This window comes from Protopterus annectens, chromosome 8.part1, assembly GCF_019279795.1.
Source record: "Protopterus annectens isolate FY-2018-M chromosome 8.part1, PAN1.0, whole genome shotgun sequence".
In the NCBI taxonomy this organism is placed as follows: Eukaryota; Metazoa; Chordata; order Ceratodontiformes; family Protopteridae; genus Protopterus; species Protopterus annectens.
The window spans coordinates 5,938,837-5,965,000 of NC_056742.1; the positions used below are offsets into that span (position 1 = coordinate 5,938,837).

General features: G+C 39.1%; 1 long non-coding RNA gene across 1 annotated transcript in view; it reads right to left on the bottom strand.

The window, feature by feature from the left end:
- Positions 1-16,420: 16,420 nt before the first annotated feature.
- The window catches only part of LOC122810176, a 207,433-nt gene continuing 197,689 nt past the window's right edge, over positions 16,421-26,164 (bottom strand). The window contains exons 2-3 of the long non-coding RNA XR_006366059.1: positions 24,899-24,973; positions 16,421-16,669 (exon numbers count right to left, since the gene is read on the bottom strand). This is a non-coding gene — a long non-coding RNA (uncharacterized LOC122810176). The remainder of the gene's footprint in view (positions 16,670-24,898; positions 24,974-26,164) is intronic.

A 26,164-nucleotide genomic window follows, 5' to 3' on the forward strand; every position in this document is an offset into this window, starting at 1 on the left:
CTGCAAATGCACCTCACTGAATTCCTGAAAACTGACAACTTGCTTCTGGGACAGGTCATCTGTAGGCTTAAGTTTGTGTGGTCTGTCCCTTTCTTTATCTTTTTATTTTTTGGGAATATCCACAGACTGTTGCTCGATGGATGCCATTTCATAATGTGAGGAACTACTTTGGAAATGCCTGGTTACAAAATCAGCTCTACGACAAATAGTCCTAGAATTGAAAAGTGCATAGAACTGACAATGGGGGATGTCGTGGTCTGAGCCTAGACAAGTAATGCACAAACTATGGAAGTCTCGGTGTGGTATTTGTTTTTCACAGCAGAGACAATTACTGACTTTTTTGGACATTGGTTAATTCAAGAAAAAGGTTCCCAATGGGGTACTTAGCTTCAGTCATTTTCTGATTCAACTTTCACTCTGGCAAAGACCGACTGGCACACATGCCAACTGCTTTTTCTTCAGGCTCCATAGCAAGAAAGACTGATGTATTAGCGCCAGCTGTTCTCCTTTATACTACTGACAACCTGATGGCAGCCCTGAAGTTACAGCAGCTGGTTCAGGGGAAAAGCTTGACTCTGGTATTTGGGTTGACCAATGGCTACCCAGAAGGGATAACCCACAAGTGATGACTGCAACAGTGAAACATGAAGAACATCTACCAGGGCTGCCAGAGCACACATTCATGATAATGCCCTGGGCATTGCACATGACCTGGGAGTTGATGGAGTGATAGCCCCTGCAGTTTATGTAGACTATACCCTCTTCACCAGGTGGTGCTTTCGTGCAGTCTATGGCACCCAGTACTTCTGGGTAGTCTGCTACACGGTGGAAGAGATGCATATTGCTGGTCCTCTCCTCAGGAGTGCTGAGGAAATACATGTGCTCAGTGGCATGTCTTCATATGACATCCAGGAACTGGTGAAGTACCCTGGATGCAGATGCCTGTGAGACCCCCGTGATGTCCCCAGTAGGTCTTTGGAAAGTACCTGTAGCTAGTATTCTTAAGGCTACGCATACCTTTGTTTCAACTGGGATGGGTTCCCCTCTGTTGGGTCTGGGTCTGAGATGAGGCCAGCACAGCTCAATGAGTTGCTGTAGTATGTCCGTGTCCACCCTGTAGCACTCTACTATCTCCAGCTCATGTAGCCCCTGAAAGGTTACCCTGGGTCTGAATATTTTTCTCCTCCTTGGTCATGGATGACTGTCAACATCATCTTCATCATCGGCTCAGTCTGTAGCACATACAGATGTAGCAAAGCAACAGCAGCCCCCTAATATTTTGTCAGTTAAAATTCCCAACTGTGTACTCCAATGGTGCAGAGTTTGTGGGAAAATCAGGCTGAAGGGTGTTTGCATACTTTATACTGGTGTGCTGCAGATGCTGCCTGTGCGATTAGCTGACTATGATACTTCCCACCTGCCAGCTATATTATTGAGGGGTTTGAATGGGCCACTGTGAGTAGCAGAGTCCCTATTAGTGATTTGTAGTTAATTTCCTTTATTCTGCTATTCCCTTTTTTTCTCTATTTCCACTGTATTTAAGCCCCGTGGCACTGCCCTGCAAACTGTTTCAGCTAGTGTAAACATTGCTGAGCAGAAAAGGCCCTCCCTGGACACGAACACATTCTTCATTTCTGAAAGGAGCTAAGCACAGCTAGGCAGCCTCAGACACACACCCTTGCTTAGCTGTGCTTAGCTGAGCGCAAATAGGAGCTGTGGAGCTCCAATGTGCTTACACCAACCATGACACACCCTCTTTTCATGTCAGCTGATTCTTCTGCTTACACTACCGCATTATAGCTCCTACGCAGTTAGGTACCTGCGGACAGGGTCTACCATTTTGCTAATTAATAAATTTAGCTCATTTACATACCTCACTGCCTTAGTCCTTAGTTACACCACTACACTGCAGACTATGATGTTAGTTACCACTGTTACCTGTTATTGTTATGAGTCTGCTTACGGATCCTTATAATGGCAAAAATCAATCTTTCATATATAATTGTCTTTTTACATTTTTTTTTTATTTTCTGCACAATCGAGTTTGCACTCTGCTTAAACAACCGAAATTGACAGAAACATTTTTGATTTTTATAATTTTAAAACACTTTTGCATGCCAATGGCCATAGTTTTGGCCATTGGCATGCCTAATACTCATAATACAGGCCTTACTTTGAGTTGTCATTCCCTCGTTTTGATTTTTGCAGAAATGTACACGGTTAGTAACCAAACACAGTTCTGCTGCAGACACAACTCCAACACGGATGCCTGTCTGCTTGCTGAATCACTAATTCACCTCATTTGCATGGTTTTCACCAGCAAATGAAGTGATTAGCATTATTCCATGGTGTCCATGTTAGAATAGTGCTGGGAGGCTCGTGCACGCCCCCAGCCTTGTCTACTGGATCGCACAGGCTCCAAACTCCATGTTTGAGTCATGCCACTATTCTTACATGGAGTTTAGCTCCATGTAAGCTTTATTGAATCCTGGGGCACATGAATCTTGATTTGAATTATCAACTATGTATTTCAAGTATTTTGAAAGTGAGATCTTATAAAGTATAAACCTTGTATGTTATTTAGACCAAGTTTGGACTTGAATGCAAGTTGTTTGAAGATTTTTTATAGATTATTTATATATTTTGTGGTCATATGTTCTTCAAGGTATTATATTAGTATTTGTAGGTACTGTATGGTATATTGAATTTTTTATTAATGTTTCACAGGTATTTTTAGGGTTGATGAATGTGTCTTCATTTACTAGGTAGAGCTGCATCATGTAAGTGCATGTGTAATATTTAAATGTGTGAGATACTTAATTAGATTCTGATGAAGTCTTAGATATATTCGGACAAAAGTACTTAATTTTAATTTTGAATAAATCTTCCTTTCAGACTTTTGCATGATTTTGTTACATTTTCCAAGCTGGTGTTGAAAGTATTCATTTGTGCTTCCTGTGGTTCTTGGTTTATTGAATCTGATAACTGTGTTCATAAATTCTTTTCCCTCAAGGGCCTTTCAGGCTTGCCCATATAAAATGCTGGGTACCGCAAACATTTAGCCTAATAACAAACCCCCTTAGAATGACAGTTTCCTTTACATAGGTAGACTGGATCAGAAATCATTAGCTAAAGTTAAACTGTCGACATCTGGAATATAGGGATATTGTCCACATGATCCACACTTGGTTGTTCCTCTCTTCTGTAAACTATTGGGGTTCTTACAGAATTGTTGCCTTTCAAAGCTTTAGTTCATATTAGGACCTGTTTTAAAAACAAATAAGGGGCTAGAACCCAAAAATTTATGGATGTCTGGGTTACCTCATAAAATAGTCCAGTTCCTCTTAGTAATGCTTTTAATTTCACTTGCCTATGGACCATACTCAAACTAAAGCCTCTTGAAATTTCTAATTTCCTGCACATTAGTATGATGGTTAAAACCAACTCCTAAAAGGGGTTTAAACTTCATACCCCAATTGGACTGCACATATGCCCTCATGTCTTCAATTAGGGGTGCTGGGTAACCACAGCCTAATAACATATCAGCAATGACTCAAAGCTCTATTTTTATGTCTTCAAAATGTGAGGTCATCCTAGCCACCCTAATGCACCTAGCCTTTAACAATGCTAATTTTTTGATTAAGCAGGTTGGGTAGATTTTGATATTCTTTGTGAGGACTGGTTGAAGTCCTAACTATGTGAAGGGGATGGATTTGATAATTAGTGGTGAAGGCTAGTAGAGTTAGGAGGAATAGTATAGTCTGAGTTAGGAGCATCTTATTTAACTTGAGTTTTATCTTTGTTGTAAATTAAGATTAGAAAACATTAGAAGGGTACTGGGTTGGTTGTGGAGGCATAATTTGATAGTTATAGGGGGCAAGAATTAAGACAGTTTGAGAGAAAGTCTTGGGCAGTAAATAAGAGTGGGTGTTACTATTTGGAGCGACTATTTTGAGAGATTCTATTGATTGTTTTGCTTCTGGAGGGAACTGGTGGTGTGGGTGGTGCTATGGAAGTATAAATGTAAACTAAGATGGGTGGGTGGGAACTAGGGGTAGTGTATGGGAGTGGACTGAGCCCGCCCATTAGCAAGGGTGAATGAAGCAGGTTGAAAACTTGGCAAAGAGACAGAGAAAAAAAAACAACAAAAGAGCCACAAATTTGCTGAGAGCAATAAGTAAAATATACAAAGCAGTTTAAAAGGCCTCTGAGCTAGTAGATGAAAGTTTTGATTTTGTTGCTCTAGGACAAAGTTTTGGTAGAAGAGTTAGTCCAATATCACCTTGACCTGACTAATGGTGATGAGTAAAAAATTGCACTTGACTGTTAGAACTGTGTAATTTAAGAAGGTTTCTATGGAGTTTGAAATGCAAAGTCCAAAGACTATGCCAACCACCACAGATTAGCAAAGACAGTGAGAAAAGTAAGACAGAATGTAGTAGTGCAGCTCTGGAAAAATGCTGGCTCAAAACTGAAAGTGGTTACACAAGAACAGAAATAAACTTAAGAAAGGGAGATAGTGGGCCATGAAAAACAATGAATTGGGCACAGTTAAAGGAGAAAGTAATAATGGGACTGCTGTGGTCATAGAAAAAAATGGAGCTATTACAGCGGACAAAGTTCTTTGTTTTAAGCTGCCACAATATTTATAATTTACGTTAGAATATAGCCCACAGATTGGCGTTCAAACTGCAGACATCACTGTTACATACATATCTATTTGCTTTCCAGGGGCACTTTTACAGCAAAATAAAAACACACTAAAGAGACTGTACACAAATACTAGCTCAGAGCTGAAAGTTTTTTAATAACTGTCTCAGGCTAGGAGAAATAAAGGGGGTAGACCAAGGGTGACTTCCTTGAAGACATGCAGTTCCACTAAAGAAAGACAGGAGAATATAAATAGTGGGAATAGCAAGTCTAGAAGAAGTGAAGAAAACATAAGAGAAATAAATAGATTAAGAGCGGTATTAGTAAATGTCAATGTCTGTTAGGAAGTAAAGAGTAAAAGGTGACCAGCAGGATGTCAGTGTTGGAGGGTTTACAGATTACAAGGCTAGGGTTTACAAAGTAGGACACTGAAACACTTGCCTTCAGACTACTCACTATGCAGGCTAAAATACATGCAGATGATTGGATGCCCCAAACACTTACTTAAAGCACAAGGGCAGAGGTCATGCACAGTTTGTACTAAATAAATGGTTGGTGGACTAAGTGGACTCAGACTGCCAATTGGATGAGCCTGCTGTGTGTTTGCTTTGGGATTTTTCCACTGAACCTGTTGAAAAAAGATGGAAAAAAAATGATGAATTCAAGGTTCAGCAGAAATGCAATTACATTACTATGGGATGAACTATATGCAACAAAACACTGCCACCAATAAATGCACTGACATTGTAAGTGGTTTCTTAATAAATATAGAAATTAATTTCTGTAATACAGTGTGCTGTGATGGGACCAGTTGGCTTATCACCTTAAACAACACATCCTCAGAAGGAAACAAACAGTACTATTTTGTTAACACCCTTACAAATTAAGGACATTAATCTTTCAAAAAGCAGTTTTTTTGGTACCATAACAACAAAAGAACACTGAAAAATTAAGGATAACAATTTATTTAACATTTATTATCCAAACAGATGTTCTCATTTAATGACTTTTTACCCACAACCTGAACCAAAAAAAAAAATACATGCGTAAAGGACACACAATAAAAACATGTTCATAGCTAAGACTAAAGTAATTTTATATAGCCATTTTGTGTACAGAGAAATGATGAAGTAAAACAAAAGCATGCTAAACAGGTGATGTAGGCAAAAAATATGTCTTTAAAACCATTTCAAAACAAGTAGTTGGCACTGATGTAAAATAAGAATTGAAGGCTACTAAGGCCAGTCTTATTGCAGATGATGTCTACCAATTTACATCAACTTGAGATATGACAAGAAAATTTTAAGTAAATCTTAAATAGGACTTCTGTGCTTGAGACATCACAGTAATTAAGTTATTTGTGAAGTACCTAGACCGAACCTAATCACTGAAATAATTCAATAGTAGATATTTGAAAACTGTTACTGTGGGAATGTTTATCTATTCTGGGACTGGGCTCCAGACTGCTAGCCCTCATTTATTTAGGGTTGTTTCAGAAGTTGACAGTTTAAATGGGGCATGAAAATGACATTATGCTTAGTTGCTGAGTGTGTAAAGGGTAAAGGGAGAAAGTTGCAGCTAGCTAATAAAGCTGTGGGGGATACATGTAGGCCATACCTCTCAACCTTTTAATGTCCAGAATTGGGGCAGATTTTAATTATTGCTGTTATAAACTTGGAAAGTTATTAGAATGATAGGTTTTACATAGGTTTTACATTAGTAATAAACTTTGTGAAGGACATGATATCTGAATCTCAAATGTCTGACATTATTCTCTTCCATCCTCAATCATTTGCTAGAAAATCATCTGGACATTCTGTAAAATCTGAACAGTTTAGAGGTATGATTAAGACTAAACAAAGTATAATGTTTGGCAAAATGAATCTTTCACTTAATGTGAGTTATCTGCAGAAGAAATTCATTGGTAGTTGTGAGTTTGGCAGACAGAAAATTGGTTTGTTTTTCCAAACAGGTAATTTGTTGTTGGAGGTTCCTATTATAATTAAGGGAAGGACATGTTCACAGGTTGTTACTAAGATTACAGCAAAGGAGACAATCTAGAAGGTCACACATACCACATAAAAGTTTTAGGTTGGTATAATGGTTAAGGTGCATTCCTCACAGACATAAGGTACAGGGTTTGAATCTCTCTTTTGGTCACTGACTGTTATTTAAATGTGTAGTAGACTGCAGACTGATGGCTTAGCATTTACCTATGAACCAAAATGTGGTGGAAGAGTAACAGTGCCCTATCTAAATTGTATTATCCCTACATAGCCTTGGTGAAAAATTTATATTACTGATCCAGCCCTCCAGACAGGTTAAGTTTTCAGGAAAATTCTCTGCTTGGCATGTAAGAAGATTCTGTTTGAGGACTGGTTATACAATTTGTTAGGACACCTTGTACCAGTTGGTTCTATTAATGTGGTGGCTTAGGTTTAAGTCCCTAGACAGGATGTTTGCTTTGCCACCGACTCTTTTTAGTTTTGATTTAGGTGGAGGAGTTTAATGACTTGGGGGCCATTAGGCTAAATAAAGATAACTCATTAACAGCCTATACAAGATAGAGGAGGAGGATAGGTTTCAACCTAACAGAATACCAAAGGTTATTAATATCCGATATATTTTTGATGAGGAAACAATGAGGTCTCTTGACCTAGGTTAGATTCTTAGTGAGATCCCTATTGAAGGAGGCTATATATTCAGTGGTGGGTGCAATAAGTCTGTTGCATGTCAAGTAAGACAAAACATGATTACCAATTCAAGACAGCTTTTTTATTCCAGTAGGCAGAGTGGACTCTATGCCTTTTAGCCATAGCTTGAGTAACCAGTTCAAAGAACCTAACCAGGGAGAGCAGACATTATCAGTTTTTTACAAAGATAAACTGGTTTGCATCCAGAGATATAACATAACTTATATAATTCAATAATACTGTAGTTCCTACACTCAGTAGCCAACACCTTCATGTAAGGGCACCACAACAGCTGTTCTCCAAATTGTGAGGATCTAACCAGTGAAGAGATTCAGGGTGAAGAGTCAATGGAGGATTTTTTCGGTGAAATTTTGTGCTTGTTAGTAGGCGTGAAGTGCTTCTGTCATGCTGTGTATTTTTAATTTTATAAAGTGTTGCAAGGACTTGGCCAAGATGGATTTCAGGTTATCATGTGTGAGAGGCATTGGAGGCACAGAGAGGAAGGAGAATAGAGAAAGTTGTTTTGTTCTTTTTGGAGTGTTAAAGGTCTTGGCTAGGGTCAATTAGAAAATAATTCTTTTGCAGACAGTGAACACTATCATTATAGTTAACCTTTCATTTACCAATGGTAAGCTTGAAGGGTATTCTTATTAGTTTTAAATTCTTTTACGATAAAAATCTGTTACAGAGTATTTTCTTAAGTTTGTTTATGTGTGAATTTCAGCATTTTGCTTTATTTTTAGTCCAGCATTATGCATCTGTTACATGACCACAGATGCCTCAACATATCTATGGGAAAGTAAACCCAGAGGACTAAGTAGCAACCTCAGTTACAAGGTTTGCTGGACAGTCATACCATTTGCAATTATCAATAAGATCAGTAAAAAGTATAAAACTGGTTTTATAGTAATAACCAAAAGTAAAGGAGTTATCATACACCATTACACAGGTTTTAAGGGAGGCAATCACATCAAGACAGTCACATGACTAGGGAGAAAACAAGTGAGTGGTACAATTTGGGGAAACAGTAGTGAAAATAAGACCTATAAAATTTACACATTTGATAATAGCATTTCTACAAGAAAAAAATAGATGATTTTACAGATTAACAATCATTTACCTCTCTGAAACTTAAAAATGTGTCAAGGTTGAGCTGTTATAATCTGATCCACTCTTTGCCAATTGGAATGGATTAGCCTAGAATAGGAAAACATTTACATTTTTATTCTTTTTAACTAATTTAAATAGTTGTGTAAAATCTTACCATAACCATAGATGTCCTTCTTTTTCATGTTGCAATATTCTTAGTGTGGGATTCTCTGCTTCAGGTGACTCAAACATCGGCTCTTATACAAAATCTTAAGCCAGGTTGCTGTGTGGGACATCACATGCAGGGCCATAAACCAGGAACCTTAAATGTGATGTCTGCATACACATACCTCAGAATAATCTGCCCAGTCGGACAGTGAACCAGGCAGAGCCAAATGATGTCCTCTTGACCGGTGAAATGTCATAGACTGCCCAGTGAGACCATAGTCTAGGAGGTTCCCTAGGGTGCCCCACAGACAGATGAAAGGAATGCAGGGGGATGGTGGGAGGGAAGGAATACTGCAAAATGGAAGAGAAGGACATCTATGGTTATGGTAAGATTTTACACAAATATTCTATGTCCTTCTATTCCCATGCTGTAGTATTCTTAGTGTGGGAAAGCACCAAAGCTTAAGAAGGAGGAAGGGTAGAGGTAGAGGTAGCTTGATTCCCGAAATCCCTGCAGGATTGTCTTAGCAAAACCTCCTCTGGCTCTGGAGATATGGTCCAATTTGTAGTGTCTGGTAAAGGTGTGTACAGTGGACCAGGTGGCTACCTCCTGGATGCAGGCTGTGTCCAGGCCTTTGAAGAAGCCTTTGAAGGATGCTACAGCCATAGTGGAGTGTGCTCTTATCCACTGAAGTAAGTCCTTGCCATGGTAGGAGTAGCAGAAGCAGATAGTTTTCCTGATCCAACATAGTTTGTTTGGAGACTGCCTTCCTCAAAGCCCTGGGATGAAAATATACAGAGTTGATTAGATTTCCTTATGGCCTTAGTTTTGTCCAAATAAAATCTTAGCTGTCTGTGCACATCCAGGGAATGGAATATTCTCTCACTGTCATTGGTGGCATGTCCCTCCTGATTTTCAGAAGGACCTTTTGAATGAGAGGGAAGGGTGGAAAGGCATACATAAACTGTCCGTTCCATGAAATGGTGAAGGCGTCCACTCTCCAAGCTAGTGGGGAGTAGTCCTTGGTACAAAAGTTTTTCAGTTGTTTGTTCTGGGGGGATGCAAACAAATTTATTTGAGGTGTGCCCCACTGGTGGACAATGTCTAGAAAAACTTCTTTGTTTAACATCCACTTGTGATGCAGAGAGGATAATCTGCTGAAAGTTTCACCTGGTGGTTCTCCTGGGATGGTATGTAGGCTGCCTGTAGAGATAAGTTGTTTTGGGAGGCTAGGTCCCAAATCTGGATTGCTAGCCTGCAGAGGATACAGGACTTGGTCCCCCCATTTGTTGATGTACCACATGACTGTGGTATTGTCTGAAGATTTGAAGGGGACCTGGCTGAAGGATGGGAAGAAAGGTTTTCAGTGCCAAAAGGACTGCAGTCATTTCTCTGACATTGATGTGTTTTTTCTGGAGGGGTGACTGCCAGTGTTCTTGCACCTTGAGGCAATTCATGGTAGCTCTCCAGCCCAGGTCTGTTGCGTCAGTGTGCATGTGCTGAGCCGGTGTGGGAAGGTAAAGGAGAAGTCCCGGGTTCATTTGAACTTGTTGGATCCACCCCTTAACTCTGCCTTTAGGCAGGGAAGGAAGGGAATCTGGAATTCTAGAGGGTGGTTGTGTTGGGACCACACATTCTTTAGATACCATTGTAGTTTTCTCATTTACATCCTAGCTAATGGTAGCATGGGAATGGTGGCTGCCAAAAGGCCCAGAAGTCGCAGGAATTGTCTTGCTGATAGTTGGTGGACCTGGAGCAGATCCTGGAAGTAGCCTGTTGGGAAAAGAACTTTGTCCTGAGGAAGGAATGTCTTCATCAGGTCTGTTTGGATCCTGCATCCCAGAAAGATTTTGTCCTGCTGTGGTGTTAGAGATATTTGGGGAGACTGAGAGTGAACCCCAGACCCTGTAGCAGAGATATGGCAAACTGCAGATGGCTTTTTTAGGGTGACTTCTTTTTCCTGCAAGAATGAGTATTATCATCTAGGTACGAGTAGATTTGAATGTCCTTGGTTCTGCAGTAGGCTATGGCTGGGGCAAGGCATTTGGTGAAGACCCTGGGTGCAGTGGATAAACCAAAGGGCAAGGTAGTAAATTGAAAGTGGGAACAGGGCCCAGTGAAACTGAAGTACTTTCTGTGAGAGGGTTTTATAGGGATGTGGAGGTAGGCCTCCTTAGGGTTTAGAGTGACCATGAATGCCTGTGCTGGCAATAGTGGAAGTAGGGTTTAGAGGGACAGCATTCTGAAGGATGGGACTTTTCGGAAGAGGTTTAGAAAGGACAAATCAAGGACTGGTCTCTATGGTCCATCCTTTTTTGAAACTAGAAATAGCCTTGAGTAAAAGCCTTTTCATTCCTGTCCTGGGGGGACAGGTTATGTGGTTCCACGGGTCAGTAGATCTTGTATAATGTCTGAAATAAGGTGTAGTTGTTTTTTGGGGTAGGAATGAGATTCCCTGAGAGGGGGGGGGGCTTTCTTTCCAAGAAAGGAAGTATCCCTCTTCTACTATTGCCAGGACCCAGTGATCTGAAGTAATTGTTCACCAGAGGGGCAGGCAGTAGGAGAGATGGGCTGATAGAGGAAGATGGGCAAGGCGATCATACATTGTTGGTGCCATTTCTGTCATGAAAGGATTGTCTGGGGGCAGGTAGAGAAAAGGCTGGTCTGGTAGAGGTCTGCCTTTTGGTTCCTCTCCTATGTCTGGAAGATCAAGGGGTGGTAGTGTAAGGGGGGGGGTTCTGACATAGGTGGTCTTAGCTGGATAGTTTCTGTAGTATTTAGGTATAGGGGAAACTAGAATGTGCTTAATGTCTTGAAGCTCCTTGCTTTTCTCCTGATGATTCTTAAACAGTTCAGCAGACTGCTTCCAAAACAGGAGGTTGTAGTTTAGTGGAGCATCAAGAATTTGAATTTTAGATATAAAATCCTCAGGTAGGGGTTGAAGTCGAAGCCCTGAATATCTGCAGAGAACGGAGGTAGATGCAGCAGATCTAGCAGAAGCCTCTGCTGCATCATAACTGCATTTGATTGAGTGTCTGGCCACCTGGGTTACCAGGGACAGTTTTGATGCTACCTCAGACTTGTTAGGAGAGTCAGGCAGAGAAGATAGGAGTGTAGATGCTTGCAATACCAAGTCCAATAAATACTTGATCATATGGGTTTGGTAATTAATAGCTCTGAAGGCTAAGGTGGAAGAGGTGTACATTTTCTCCTCTAGCCTGTCCATGTTTTTGCTGTCCTTGACTTTGGGCAGAAGGGACGTGGATGGGATCAGTCTTGACTTCTTGTCTGGGGCCTACATCAATCACAGCAGGGTCTGCCAAGGGGTTCTTCAAAATAAATTTGTGGTCACTAGGCACCTTGTAGAAACAATCATGTCTCTTAGCAGCAGGTGGCTGAGAATCAGGATTTTTAGATGCTGATGTAAATCCATCCAGGTATGCAGGTCTAATTGGGGGAATGGCAGATGGTTTAGGAGATTCAATTTGCAATAGCTCAACATAGCTTTGAGTTTCAGTCATTTGAGAAGTATCCCATTTGAAATATTCTTTCATTTTAGTTATGGTCTCCCCAAAAGTGATGTCCTCAGGAGGAGAGTCCTCTTCTATGGAGTCCTCATCAGGGGAATAGCATTCTAGAGGAGAGGCTATCTGTGCTGAGTAGGTAACAGACTCAAATGATGAAGAGAGAATTTCTTCCTCTTCTTCATGGGAAGTGGGAGGGTGTATAGAAGTAGCTGAGGCAGGCCTTGGGCTTAGCACTAGGATAGTGTAGGGAGAGGAGGCCGTGGACATAAGAGCCATGAAGGCCTGCATCAGGAAATGAGTAAAAGACTGCCAGTCAGGAAGTCCCTCAGCAGAGGGAGATAAATATTTAATTTTGTTTTCTTTTTAAAGGAGTAGATTTGATAGATGGAGAAGGCCTAGTTTCAGGGGCCTGAGCTAAAACAGAGGCTTCGGGTTCTGGTGTCTGAGATGGGCATCCAAGTGGATCCTGGTTCCTCCTCGGTTTCTTTAGGAAACCAATGTCTGAGCCATCTCCGTGGACGTGCCAGCTGGTACTTCAGAAAAGACTACCTCAAGGGGAACTGAAGTAGACAGCTCTAACGAATGTCCCTCAACCCCAATATCGGTGGTTGGTGGGGCATCTGACAATAGACAGGCAGAGGACATAGGCCGTGAAACCTTGGCCTCTGGATCCATCCTAAGTGCTAATTTTTTAAGTCTCTGGTTTTCCAAGTAATGATTAAGGGTGCCCAGATGGCTTATAAGTGTTTTAGGGATGAAGGATTGGCAAACAGTGCGGGCATTATGGTTGTGTTCCCAGCCTAGACAAAAAAACACAATGGTCATGGGCATCTTTATGCAGAATTTGATGTCAGCATTGGCATTTACCCTTCTTAGTGGACATCAGCTAAAAAGGAACAAGTAAACCAAGCTCAAGCAATAGTAATTAAAGAATTCCCCAATGGGGTACTTAGATTTAGATGTCTTGATGAGTAGAGGAGCGATGCAATCGATCTAACTTTTGACTGCGGCAGAAAACTTCTGAGGTCTGTGCGGCAGACATCACATTTAAGGCTCCTAGTTTAGGGCCCTGCATGTGACATCCCACACACTAACAGCAACCAGGCTTAAGCTTTTGTATAGGAGCTGACGGTCGGTCGCCTGAGGTGGAGAATCCCACACTAAGAATATTGCAACATGGGAATAGAAGAAGGAAATCAACTTCTATGCTGCTATACTTTTTATTAAATAAATAAATAAATAGATAGAATGTATTTATAGAGACTTAGATGCAAGCATATCTGGTGATATTTTAAATTCAGAAAGCAAGCATCGTTGAAACTGCCAATTCAAATGACCTTGGAGTCTGGCAGGATTATGCCTTCATACTTAGAAGTTCAGTAGATGTATTGGTAGGATCCAGAAGTGCAGAATGGGTTAAATGATTTGAGTTCAGGCTGATGCATTTAGTTTGATGTTATACCAGGCTAGCTGTCAATTGCATGCTACTGAGGATTAAGCATAGAGCAGATTTACAAATGGGTTCCTCACTATATACAGTGGATATAAAAAGTTTACACACCCCTGTTAAAAAGCAAGGTTTTTGTGATACAGAGCTCCTCGTTAGGACTATTCAAGAAAAATCTTGATGATTGGATGGGAAATAGGAAATTCACCCCAGGGATCACTTCTGTGGCTCTGCTCGACAGGGGCACAGGAAAATAATTTTCTTGGGTGGCGAAAGCCAGGGTACATTTTTGGCTAGGCTTATATAGGCCCTAGGGCCAATAGCCTAGTACCTACCTATGAACCTATAAAAAATGAGACCACAATAAATCATTTCAAAACTTTTCTCACCTTTAATGTGAACTATAACCTGTACAATTCAATTGAAAATCAAACAAATCTGTTAGGGGGAAAAATTATTAGTTTAAGGGTGTGCACACTTAGGCAACCAGCGTATTGTACATTTTTTTATTTTTTATCGTTGTTGTGTGTGCACACCCTTAAACTAATACTTTGTTTAAGCACCTTTAGATTTAATTATAGCATTCAGTGTTCTTGGGTAGGAGTCTCTCAGCATGGCACATCTTGACTTAACAATATTTCCCCACTCTTCCTTGCAAAAGCATTCCAAATCTGTCAGATTGCGAGGGCAACTCTTGTCACAGCCCTCTTCAGGTCACCCACAGATTTTCTACTGGATTTAGATCTGGACGCTGGCTGGGCCATTCCAAAACTTAAAATTTTCTTCTGGTGAAGCCATTCTTTTGTTGATTTGGATGTATGCTCGGGGTCATTGTTGCATTGAAAGGTGAAATTCCTCTTCATCTTCAGCTTCAGCTTTCTAGCAGATGCTTGAAGGTTTTGGGTCAAAAGTGACTGGTATTTGGAACTGTTCATAATTCCCTACACCTTAACTAAAGCCCAGTTCCAGCTGAAGAAAAGAAACCCCAAAGTATGATACTGCCACCACAATGCTTCACAGTGGGGATGATGTTCTTTTGGTGATGGGAAGTGTTGTTTTTGCGTCAAACGTACCTTTTGGAATTATGGCCAAACAGTTCAACCTTGGTCTCATCAGACCATAACACATTTTCCCACATGCTTTTGGCAGACTTGATGTATTGTTTTCCAAATTTTAGCTGGGCCTGGAAGTTTTCTGTGTAAGAAAAGGCTTCTGTCTTGCAACACTACCCCATAGTCCAGACATATGGAGAATATGAGAAATTGTTGTCACATGTAGTACACAACCAGTACTTGCCAGAAATTCCTGCATCTCCTTCAGTGTTGCTGTAGGTCTCTTGGCAGCCTCCCTGACCAGTTTTCGTCTTGCCTTTTCATCAATTTTGGAGGGAATTCCAGTTCTTTGCAATGTTGCTGTTGTCCCATATTTTCTCCACTTTTTGATGACTATCTTCACTGTGTTCCATGGTATATCCAATGCTGTGGAAATTTTTTTCTACCCTTTTCCTGACTGATACCTTTCAACAATGAGATCCCTTTGATGCTTTGTACGCTCTCTGCGAACCATGGCTTTTACTGTAGCAGGCAACTGAGTAAATGTCAGGAAAATCCTACTAGGACAGCTGAACTTTATTTGGGGTTAATCAGAGTCTCTTTAATTGATAGCTGGTGTGTACCCAAGAAGACTGAATTATGTAATTAAATCAAAAAGTGCTTCAACAAAGTATTAGTTTAAAGGTGTGCATGCTTATGCAACCAGCATATTGTACGTTTTTTATTTTTTATATTTTTCCCTAAACAGGTTTGTTTTTCAGTTGAATTGTACAGGTTACAGGTCACATTAAAGGTGGGGAAAGTTTTGAAATGATTTTTATATCAGAAAAAGCTGTCATTTTTAACAGGGGGTGTATAAACTTTTTATATCCACTGTATATTGATGTTACTTGCCGTTTTATTCTGCTGAAACAGCTTCTATCAACAATGCAAATGAAATGGGAAGGATCTAATTTTTACTGCAACCTAGTTTAGGCAAACTAAACACAGATACACAATTATACACAACACACATCAAAATGTATGCCAATCAAGAAGGCAATTTTATTAATTGTTCAAACATTCTCTTTCTTGATCACCATTCTGGAGTGCCTAAGCTGTATAGTTTTACCTGAAATATTAATGCATTTTTTCAGCATAACAGGAACCTAAATATACATAAACTATAGCAAGACACTTTGCTTTAATATGGCATTGTAAAAGAAAGTCACTGTAGATGAAAACAGACTTGTGAATGTGTTTCAGAAGAGAAACCAGCAGACGACTAGAAGTAAATTAATTAGATGAACAGTCTCTCTGCAAAAATCCCTTTGATGTCTTCCCAGGAACTTAACAATTATGAAATATGTGACATTCAAAAGAAAGACATGCATTCTTCCTTTTTATGGTTGTAACATGAACACCAAGCAATGTAAACAGATTTTCACAGTGCTGAAAACTTGTCAGGTTCTTTGCTATTATCCAATTAATAATAATAATGTATGGATGACAGTCAGTGAAAAGAGCACCCTTATGCAACTATACTATTAAATATATCATTTTGCAGGCTTTCCATCCGCCAAGTATTATGTGCTATGTGCAGGAATAATGTACAGTATTAGCAAGTCAAGATGAGGGATGCTGAAGACAACAGAAATAATCCTAAGCAATAAAGAAAAGAAAAAAGGGAGAAAGTATGACCTAATTTTAATAATCTATAAGGTGGAAATAATGTAACTTAATTAAGACACAACTGATTAATGATGAATGCTGCTCACTTGTTAGCACAGATTTCAATAAGAGGAGCAATAGAATTAAACAACTAGTAGCCTTTATTATAAATGTACCAGTCTTGAAGATAATAATAAATTGAGAAATATCTAACAAAATATTTAACTAAAACAGAATTTACAAATGATGAATTGAATTTAAAAAATGCAAATACTAGGCCCAGGTGGCGTCTCAGAAGTGTAATAGTTCAGATGCCCTCTAACATTTTCTGAGAAGCAAATGAGGAAGGTTCCCTTAACAACGATCATCTTAACGCTCATAAAATCTTACCCCTAGAAAACAAAAGGACAAGTTAAAATAAGAATTTAGCATAAATAAAATCAACATTATTAAAATACTAGTTAAACACCTGTTTCAAAATTAGAATATGAACTCCACATTAACTTTCCTCTGATCAAAATGCTTTCATGAATGCTGGCTGCTGTTAACATGCTTTTTTTTAAATTGTATTGTATTCACACTGTCCAGTTCACATACATCCCTATTCTAAAATTAAAGCCATCAGTTCTTTATGAGCTAGCATCTTATTTATCTAGCAGTCCATACTTTTTAATAATACAACATTATTACCTGACCATTACTTCTGTTATTATTATTAGTATTATTATTATTATCATGCATGTTTTGAAGCAGACATTTACATCACATGGATTTCTTGCTATGGTTGACTAATAAACTGTGACTTTTTGTTGTTGGTTTTTCTGACTTTAACTATCCCTCCAACACATCTCTGCTTATTTTGATTTCTTTTCCTAAGTGTCAAGCTAAATGCCTTGAACTAATGTTGGCCGCCTTTTCTTGATTAAATGAAAATATTGCTTCTAGTATATCTTATCAGATCTATTATACATTCACAAGTCCAATGGTAGTGTGAACACCCTTTCAAGATTCTCAATCTTTTTTGCAACATAAATAGAATATATTGGAGGGATATGTATTGGTCATAGAGAATACCTCCTCTATGGAACTTCCTTTTGCTCCACAAGTGAAGTACTTCTTTTATTCTATTTAAACATAATTTGGATGAATGGATGTGAAACGAAGGTTAAGTACACACCATAATGATCAGTCCTCAGCACCATATAACAAAGTTTTGGATTCAAGAACTCTCCTCCCCTACCCACAATTCCCCTCTCCTGCCTGATGACAGAGTTTGCTGACTGACCATAAAAATGTGACTATATATAAAGATATAGATATAGGTATATGTAATTGGATAAGGTGGAATTAGAATAAAGACTATATTTATTGTAAAATATACAGGGGATCAGACAGGGGTCAAAGGAAATCTGGCTGATCCCTAGAAGTACAATGACATTTTGGTAGGGGGAAAGAGGGAGGAGAATTGAACCAGATGAAAAGAAGGCAAGGTGGATCTATTGTTATGGCAAATATATAACTTTTGTACCCAATGTTGTCTTTTTTATCTGATTCAACTTGTGGGACAGATTTCCAAGCTACTTGACAGGGATGTGAGTAAACTCAAGGAAGGATATTCCTCTGAATGGCAGAGCCAAAAGATGTGTGAATCTTGGATTGCACATCTAACTTGTATTGAGATACAAAGGTATGAGATGAGGACCAAGTTGCTGCTGCACATATGTCACTGATAGGCACATGTCTTGCAAATGCTACAAAGGTTGCCATTGCCCTAGTAGGGTTTGCCTTAGGCTTTGATTGTAAAGGAATGCCTCATAAATCATAGACAAAAGAAATGTTATCTTGAGAATGTTACTTTAGACGCTGTCTCAAATTTTTCGTGGAAAAGGATATAAACAACTGATCCAATTTTCTTTATGTCTTAGTACAATGGAGACAGAACCTAAATTGTCCATGTACATCTGTGTGTTAACGTATGTTCTCCTTTATTGGTAAAATTTGCGAATAAGACTGTCAAGTCAATTGGATGATTCAAGTCAGATTCAGAAGCTACTTTAGAAAGAGAGGAAGAGTTTGTCCTCAGTGACACTCTATCCCTATGAGAACAAGGAAGGGAGCTTGCACAAGAGTGCCTGTAGTTCCGATACTAGTTTGGCAGATGTAATGGCAACCAGAAAATGTGTCTTCTATGAAAGAAACATCATATCTATGGATACTGCTGGTTCAAATGGTTTTTGGGTTAAGGACTGAAGTAAGATGGTGACATCCCAGGAAGGAATTTGATCACAAACTGGGGATCTCAATAAAAAGGTTCCAGTCAGAAAAGCTTCAGATACTTTCATTGAAGCAATGTAAGCATTAAAACTTATGTGGAAGTTTTAGATTGCTGCTAATTGTACTTTAACTGCGGAATAATCAGACCCATCCATGAAAATTTCTGCAAGAAATTCTAAGATTCTTGGAAGAGGTGCTGAAAAGGGATCTAGTCCATTGGAGGATTCCCAGATTGAGAAATGCATCTATTTGCCCTTGCAAATCTTTTTTGTAGATTTCCTTTGACAAGAAAAAAATATTTGCACTTCTAGGGAGGAAAGCATGGCATCTCTGGCAACCGTTAGCACTGGAGAAACCATGCTGTTAGTTTTAGGGCCTTAAGGTCCAGTAGAGTTAGCCTGGAAGAGTCATGGAAGAGTCATGAAAAGATCTAGGAATGGGTCCAGAACTCATGGTGTGTTAACTAGCTGAGGTCAAAGAAAGGGGACCTATACGTGCCTAGGACAGAAAGGAGCAATGAGGATTACCCTGGTCTTGCACTCCATTGCTTTCTGAATGAACTTAGTGATAAGACAAAAAGGAGGGAAAAGCATAAAGGAGACCTGGGGGCCAAGGATAGACTACAGCAACTCTCTGTGACTGACCTTGTAGAGGGATGAAGACAAAATAACTTCTGCATTTGTAGTTTAGGTAAAACGCAAAAAGGTCACAACAAGGTTGGCTCCAGCAGCTGAAAATCTCCATTGTCAATTTCTTGCCAAGACACCACTTGTGAGGCAGAAGTATAGTTCTGCTCAGTTTGTCCACCAGGATGTTGAACTTCACAGGTATATGCATTGCTACTAGAAAGTGGTTCGCAGACCTTACCCATTGACAGATTCTCATGGCTTCTCAACAAAAAGGGTACAGTTTGGTTCCATCCAATTTTCTGATGTACCAAACCACTGACTTATTGTTTGAATGTATGGCAATCACATCCTTGGGTTGATGGTCTGAAGTGCCTGCAACATAAGGAGGACTACTCCAAGACTTTGATGTAAAGGATAGCCTCCACCATGGAGCACATTCCTTGGAATATTCTCCCTTTGAAATGCTCCTCCCCAACCTCACCCAAGAAGAGAGTTATCCATGGTGGCTGTTGCTTTGAGTATCAGAGGACAGAAGAGTCTGCCCTGAGTAACTGAATTGGATGAAATCCACCAGAGAATGTGGTCCCTGCAGACTTGCATGACTCTGTCCTGTAGTGAATAGTATGAACTTTCTGAGACCATTGTACAGCTAATGTCCACTGAAGAACTCATGTGGTATCTGGCTACAGAAACCATCACAATAGAAGAAGCCATTAAACCTAGAAGGCATATCAATCTAGGCTGGAGCCTGAGATTATTTATTACCGGATGAGCAACTAATCTGATTGATTTGACTCATGCTGATGGACGTTTTGCTGTCTGATGCACAGTCTCTATGTGGCAACCTATGAATTCTATGGATTGCATAGGAGGTACCTTGTTTTTGTAGGTGTTTATAGAAATGCCCAGGTGACTTAACAGCGGTAACAGGAATGACTGACATGTTAGAGGTATATCCCTGGAGGTAGCAGTTAGAAGCCAATCTAGACATGGGAAAACTTGGATCCCTTGAAGCCTGAGATAGGCTGTCACAGCTGCCATTAATCTTGGAGAACACGCAGTGGGCTGTGGTGAGACTGAACAGCAGTGCTCTGAATTGATAGAGAGTGTCTCAGCTGGGAATGGAGGAATCTCCTGGATTACTGTTGGATCTCTATATGATAGTAGCATCTTGGAGATCTTTACAGCACATCCAATCACCCTTTCTGAGGAGAGGTAGAATGGACTGTACTGTGACCATCCAGAACTTTATATGTTATATGAATTGATTCAAACTGCTGAGATCCAAAAATAATCTTAGGTCCTGTCTTTGTTTGGCACTAACAATAACTTTGAATAGATTCTGAATTCTAGTCTAATGTCTTGGAGAACTGGTTGGATGACTTTTGGCCAGCAGCTTTCGAACTTATGTTCCCACTGATTACAACTGACTGGGTGGAGTATTGGGAATCATTTGTTTTGTTTTGGGGGTTTCCAAAAAGGGTATTGCATAACCTTTGGTAATGATCCTTAGCACCCAAGCATAGGAAGTTTTATTTTTCCAGGCTTGAGGGTATAAGGAGAAGTGGCCCCCGGCTGCCTGAGGAGGGTATTTATAGATGCTGATATGGTTTTTCTGTGAATGGACTATGGAAACCTTGATTAAGTGGACTGCCGCTGCCTCTGCGGTGATGTCCTGTGGAATTGCCTCCAACTCTCCCCCTGAGAGGCCTATCCCCAGAAGTGTTCTGGTGAAAACCTTGAGATTTTTTTGAACCACATTTTTCTTCCCCCTCACTGATTCCTGGAGAAGGATCTCTGAGGAGTTGAAAAATGGAATCTAATGGCAGACAAAGTACCACTATTCTGTTCACTTCTGGTAAGGATATTCTTGACTTTGGGTCTAAATAATATGGAGCCATCATAGGGGCCATTTATGAAGGACATCTTACAGCTTCCTGCAATGTTGCAGAGCCACAACCAGTCATGATGACAGATCAGAATACCTGTACTGGCTGCTCAGGCTGTGCCAACTGCTACATTAGACAGCAGTCTCATTGCAACATTTGATGAAGACTGTAAGGCAGACAACTGGGAATCTACACTTTTTTGAATAAGTTACCTGCTAGGACATTTGAGGGTTCCTTTATCAAATCCTTCTGGAAGTGTGTCAGGTGAGACATACAGTTCAGTGCATAAAAAGAAAAGCTGGCTGAAGCATATGTCCATTTCCCTAATCCCAAAGCCCTAGACTCTCTCTTAGCAGATGGACTGAAGAACTCTCTTTGGACAGATATGTTCTTGGCATACTGGGAAGAACATGTATTATTTTGTGAAAATTTATTTAGAAAATATGTTATCTTTTATCGACGTTTCGTCGATGATCTTTTTGTCCTTTGGAAAGGGATAGAAGTAGAACTTCAATCTATGTTCTCAGTTATGAATAATTTGACAAACTGTCTACAATTTGCTATGCACTTCTCAGCACATAGAATTGAATTTCTAGATCTATATATTGAAAAGTTATCCAATGGTCTGATAAACACGTGTGTACATCGAAAAACTTGCCATTGTAATTCACTAATCATGAGGTCGAGTATGCACCCACCATTTGTTTTTAGGAACATCTTGAAGGGTCAAGCGATTAGAGCCTCTAGGTTAAACCCCATGGATAGTGGCTTTGTAGCTGAATTAGATGACTTGAGAGAGAGGTTAACATATAGAGGGTATAAGATTAATGAGGTTAACCTACACATAGAGGATGTTCGCCAACTGCGTTCTAGAGTGGCAACACCATACTTTGGACCCATTAGCTCTACTGAAATTAAAAAAGAAAAAAAGGTCAAAAGTTATGTCAAGTTCTCGACCTTGTTTGTCTCTGATCATTTTGAAGTTAAGGAGATTATTGCTAAACATTGGGACATTCTACAAGTAGACGAAGATTTAAGGCAGATAGTTGGAAATGAACCTCATTTCCTGTATAGGAATAAGAACAATCTAAAAAGGATGCTTTGTCATCCAAAATTTGAGAGGAATTCTATGACCCATGGCTATACTAAACCATGTGGCCGTTGTAATTTTTGTTCATACATGGATATTAGTACCAGTTTTTTTCATCTTAACTTACAGACTGTTTTTAACATCAATGTTGATGCTGATTGTAAGACTCCCAATGTTGTATACTTAGCGGTGTGTCAGTCCTGTTCATCCTTCTATGTGGGCAAGACAAGTCGCCCACTTAGAGACAGGGTCAGAGAACACGTATATCATATCAAGAAAGGTTCACCTCACAATGCATTAGCAAAACATACAACCCTATGTGGAAATACTCAAGTTTTTATTTAAGGTCCTGGAGATTATTATTCCGAATAGGAGAGGTGGTGACATTAGGACATATACTGAGAGTAAAGAAAGTGAATGGATTACTCTTTCAAGAGCTGATAGGGGGTTAGGGCTTAATGAAAGAGCTTTCATAAAACCAAAACTGAGACAGCGTAGGAATGTTAGATAGTTATGCATATGCACATATACATGTGTATATACATTTTTTCTTTTTAAATGTTTTTACATTCATATAGACTTCTATGCATTTCTATGTTTTTTAAGCATCTTTCATGCATTTCTTATATATGATCAATAGTTTTTATATATTTTAAAAGTTTTTATCAAATTTGGCATTTTTTCTTTAAGACTTGATAAATTAATTGATCTAAATTACGTATATATACCTCAGCTTATGTTAATCCAATTTGTTTAGATCTGAGGAAGCTTGTATAGCGAAAGCGCTTATCTGTGGATATCTGTCTAGAACTGGTAAATATGCCTATAATGCTGTATAGTATGTAAACAGACTTAATGACCAGTTTGTTTGTACTTCTGTATGTATTACTATTGAAGAGAAAACTCTGAATTAAATACCCATGCAGAAAAACATAGATGGATTTGCAGTAAAAGGGAAAGGAAAGGAAAGCAAATCTTATGTTTAATACTAAGAACAAATCTTATGTTTAATACTAAGTAAGAACAATCAGGAAGATATGATGGAGGAGGAAGAACCTGCAGTGACTGATCTTCAGGTAAAGTCATTTAGTTCAGCGGGGGTCACTGGGAAGACTGTGCACTAAGCTTGAAACAATGTCAAAGTAACTAACAGACTTTTTCCAGTTTCATAGTTATGCCTCATACATCAGTTTGTTTTACATGTTCAGTATAAGAAGGGAAAACAAGTTCAAAAGGCTTTCAGTACCCAACTATTCTAAACCCTGTTAAATCTGTTACTGAAATGGCGACTAAAGAGATACATTGGTGGCTATCTTGAGTTTTTAAAAAAGGCAAAGGAAAAAGTGCTAGATAAAATATTTTGGCTATAGGGTAGAACAGCAGTGTGCTTCTTGCCCAGGTGACAGTATTCTTTCATTTCCTTTTCCATACTAGCACAGTCCTTTGTGAAAGCTACAAGTCTAATAAAACAGAACTTCGGTATACCATCCCCTGGTGGATGGGTTAGTATTTAATTGGAAACTAAAGCCAATGTGGTACAAAGTCAGTGACCAACAGAGGAAAAGCTGGGACTAATTATTACCTTATGTCCAGTTTTCTATACAGGATAGTTTTCTATACAGGATGTACTACAATCTCACATAGAACTCATCACGTAAGCTACCATATATGGACAAAACAAGAAGACTATTTGAAAAAGTAAAATAAATCTAAGAAGATGAAAGGACTTAGCTTAATGCATGGGTAAAACATAGGAGCTTCAAGAAGTGATATGTCTGGGGTTTGTATTGTCCTAGATGGCACGAGATAAGAATTGGGCATCCTGTCATGTACTTCACTGGAAGTTATCTAACATGAAGAAGAAATTCTTGGCCATCAAGCAGGCTTTGGAGATCTTACAATACTTCTCATAGCCAGCCATAATCTTTTGCAATAGCCAAGACAGCACCAGAATTGGAACCCATTAGTGTACTGATGTCTTTAGACTTTACAGCCTTCTACATACACTGTTGTCGATTAGGCTGGGGTTTCATGCCCTTTCTTGTATCCTTGCCATGTTATTCTCTATCACTCAGTACTTGGTTTCTTACCTGGGAATGGAGAAATGAAGCATGCAGCACTGTAACTGTGATCTGGCCCAGACTCACCAGGGTTTAATGGGGAGAAGTTGTCTTCCATAACTCAGTAAATCCAACAGATGCCACTGAGTACTTCTCCAGGACATACCAAGTGATGCTCCGGGCATCAATTTTTGCCTGTGCATATTTACATTAGTAACTGCATAACTATGTGACATGTAAATTATCGAAAGGCACCAGCTTAAAGATCAAATAAACTACTGACATCTGAAGTGTAAATATGCATTTTCTACAATTAAAACATTAAGTGATGTGGAAATGTGAAAACATATGTAATCTAACATTTATTTGACGTATTTTCAAAACCATTCAATTTCTATCACCAGACACATCGGCTTCTGTTTTCTTATTTTAACAATTCCAATGCATTACACAGTTCCAGCGACATCTTTCTAGTACTGCACTCCTAGAAAATTGTGAAAAACATGCAAGAATGTTCCAGTAAAGCAATGCAGCAAATACATAATGCTGAAACTGTTACATCCTCACATTTAATAACCCAATTGGTGAAACTGGCCGGATTATATCTTAGTTATGCAAGAAGATATACAGACATTCATATTTTCAGACCGTCACATAGATGATCAAATATCTGACTTACCATGACAAATCAAAAGCATTCATCCACCATTTCCTATTACACTTTCAAGGCTTGCTTCGGTGTCTGGCATTTTACCTGTGATGGTTGAAATGCAGCACAGTGCCATCAAAGTAGACTGGCAGATATTTAATAGACAAGCATTTATACCAAGAAGTCAGTTTTCAAAAAAACACATCAGTGTGTATCTAAATTATCTGAAAAGGCCATAAATCAGCCAAAGTATAGCTTATAGAGTCATAAAAACAAGGCATTACTAACAAGTAATAAAATGTATTCCTGGGTAGGATTTCCTCAGTTTCTACCTACTTACATACTGTTTGACTTTAGTAGTAATTTTGGAGAGCACTAGACGAAATCATCATCAGAAATAGTCACTGAGTTTACTTGACTATTACATGACTGGTGGAGAGAGAGGGAAACAATGCCCTGCCTCCTCCACAGACTACAGAATCTTAACCAATAGCTCCATCCCAACACACCAATACCAGAAAGGAAAATAGACATTATGTTTATGTACTTGTCCTCCCTCACAAAGAAAGCAATACACACACACACACACACACACACACACACACACACACACACACACACACACACACACACACACACACACACACAAACACACAAAACCTACCCTCAAGCAGAAACCTAACCAGTTATTAATATTTTGCACTCACACTGCATCATCCAGCAAGTCAGTGACATTTGGGTTGGTAAACCAAGCAAGTCAAAAAAAAAAAACAAATATAGAAATTTAATTGAACACTAAATTCTGTTTAAATTTATAACCACTATACAGACAATATTGTATTTGTTTGTGGAGTCGATTATGCATTGAAGTTTTTTTACCCTCAAGCAGAAACCTAACCAGTTATTAATATTTTGCACTCACACTGCATCATCCAGCAAGTCAGTGACATTTGGGTTGGTAAACCAAGCAAGTCAAAAAAAAAAAAACAAATATAGAAATTTAATTGAACACTAAATTCTGTTTAAATTTATAACCACTATACAGACAATATTGTATTTGTTTGTGGAGTCGATTATGCATTGAAGTTTTTTAGTAAGAATCATTCTCTACTGGTCATGGTTTCTTTACAAGACCTTTCTTGTTTATATTTTTTACTCAGCTATCTATCTTTCTATCTGTTTATTTATTAATTTTCTGTGTAGTGGGTTTAATTCACAGCCATCAAATGATAACATGAATGGAAATGGATATCAAAAGAAAGGGCTGCATTATGGATGAAAGGTCCCAAAAACCCA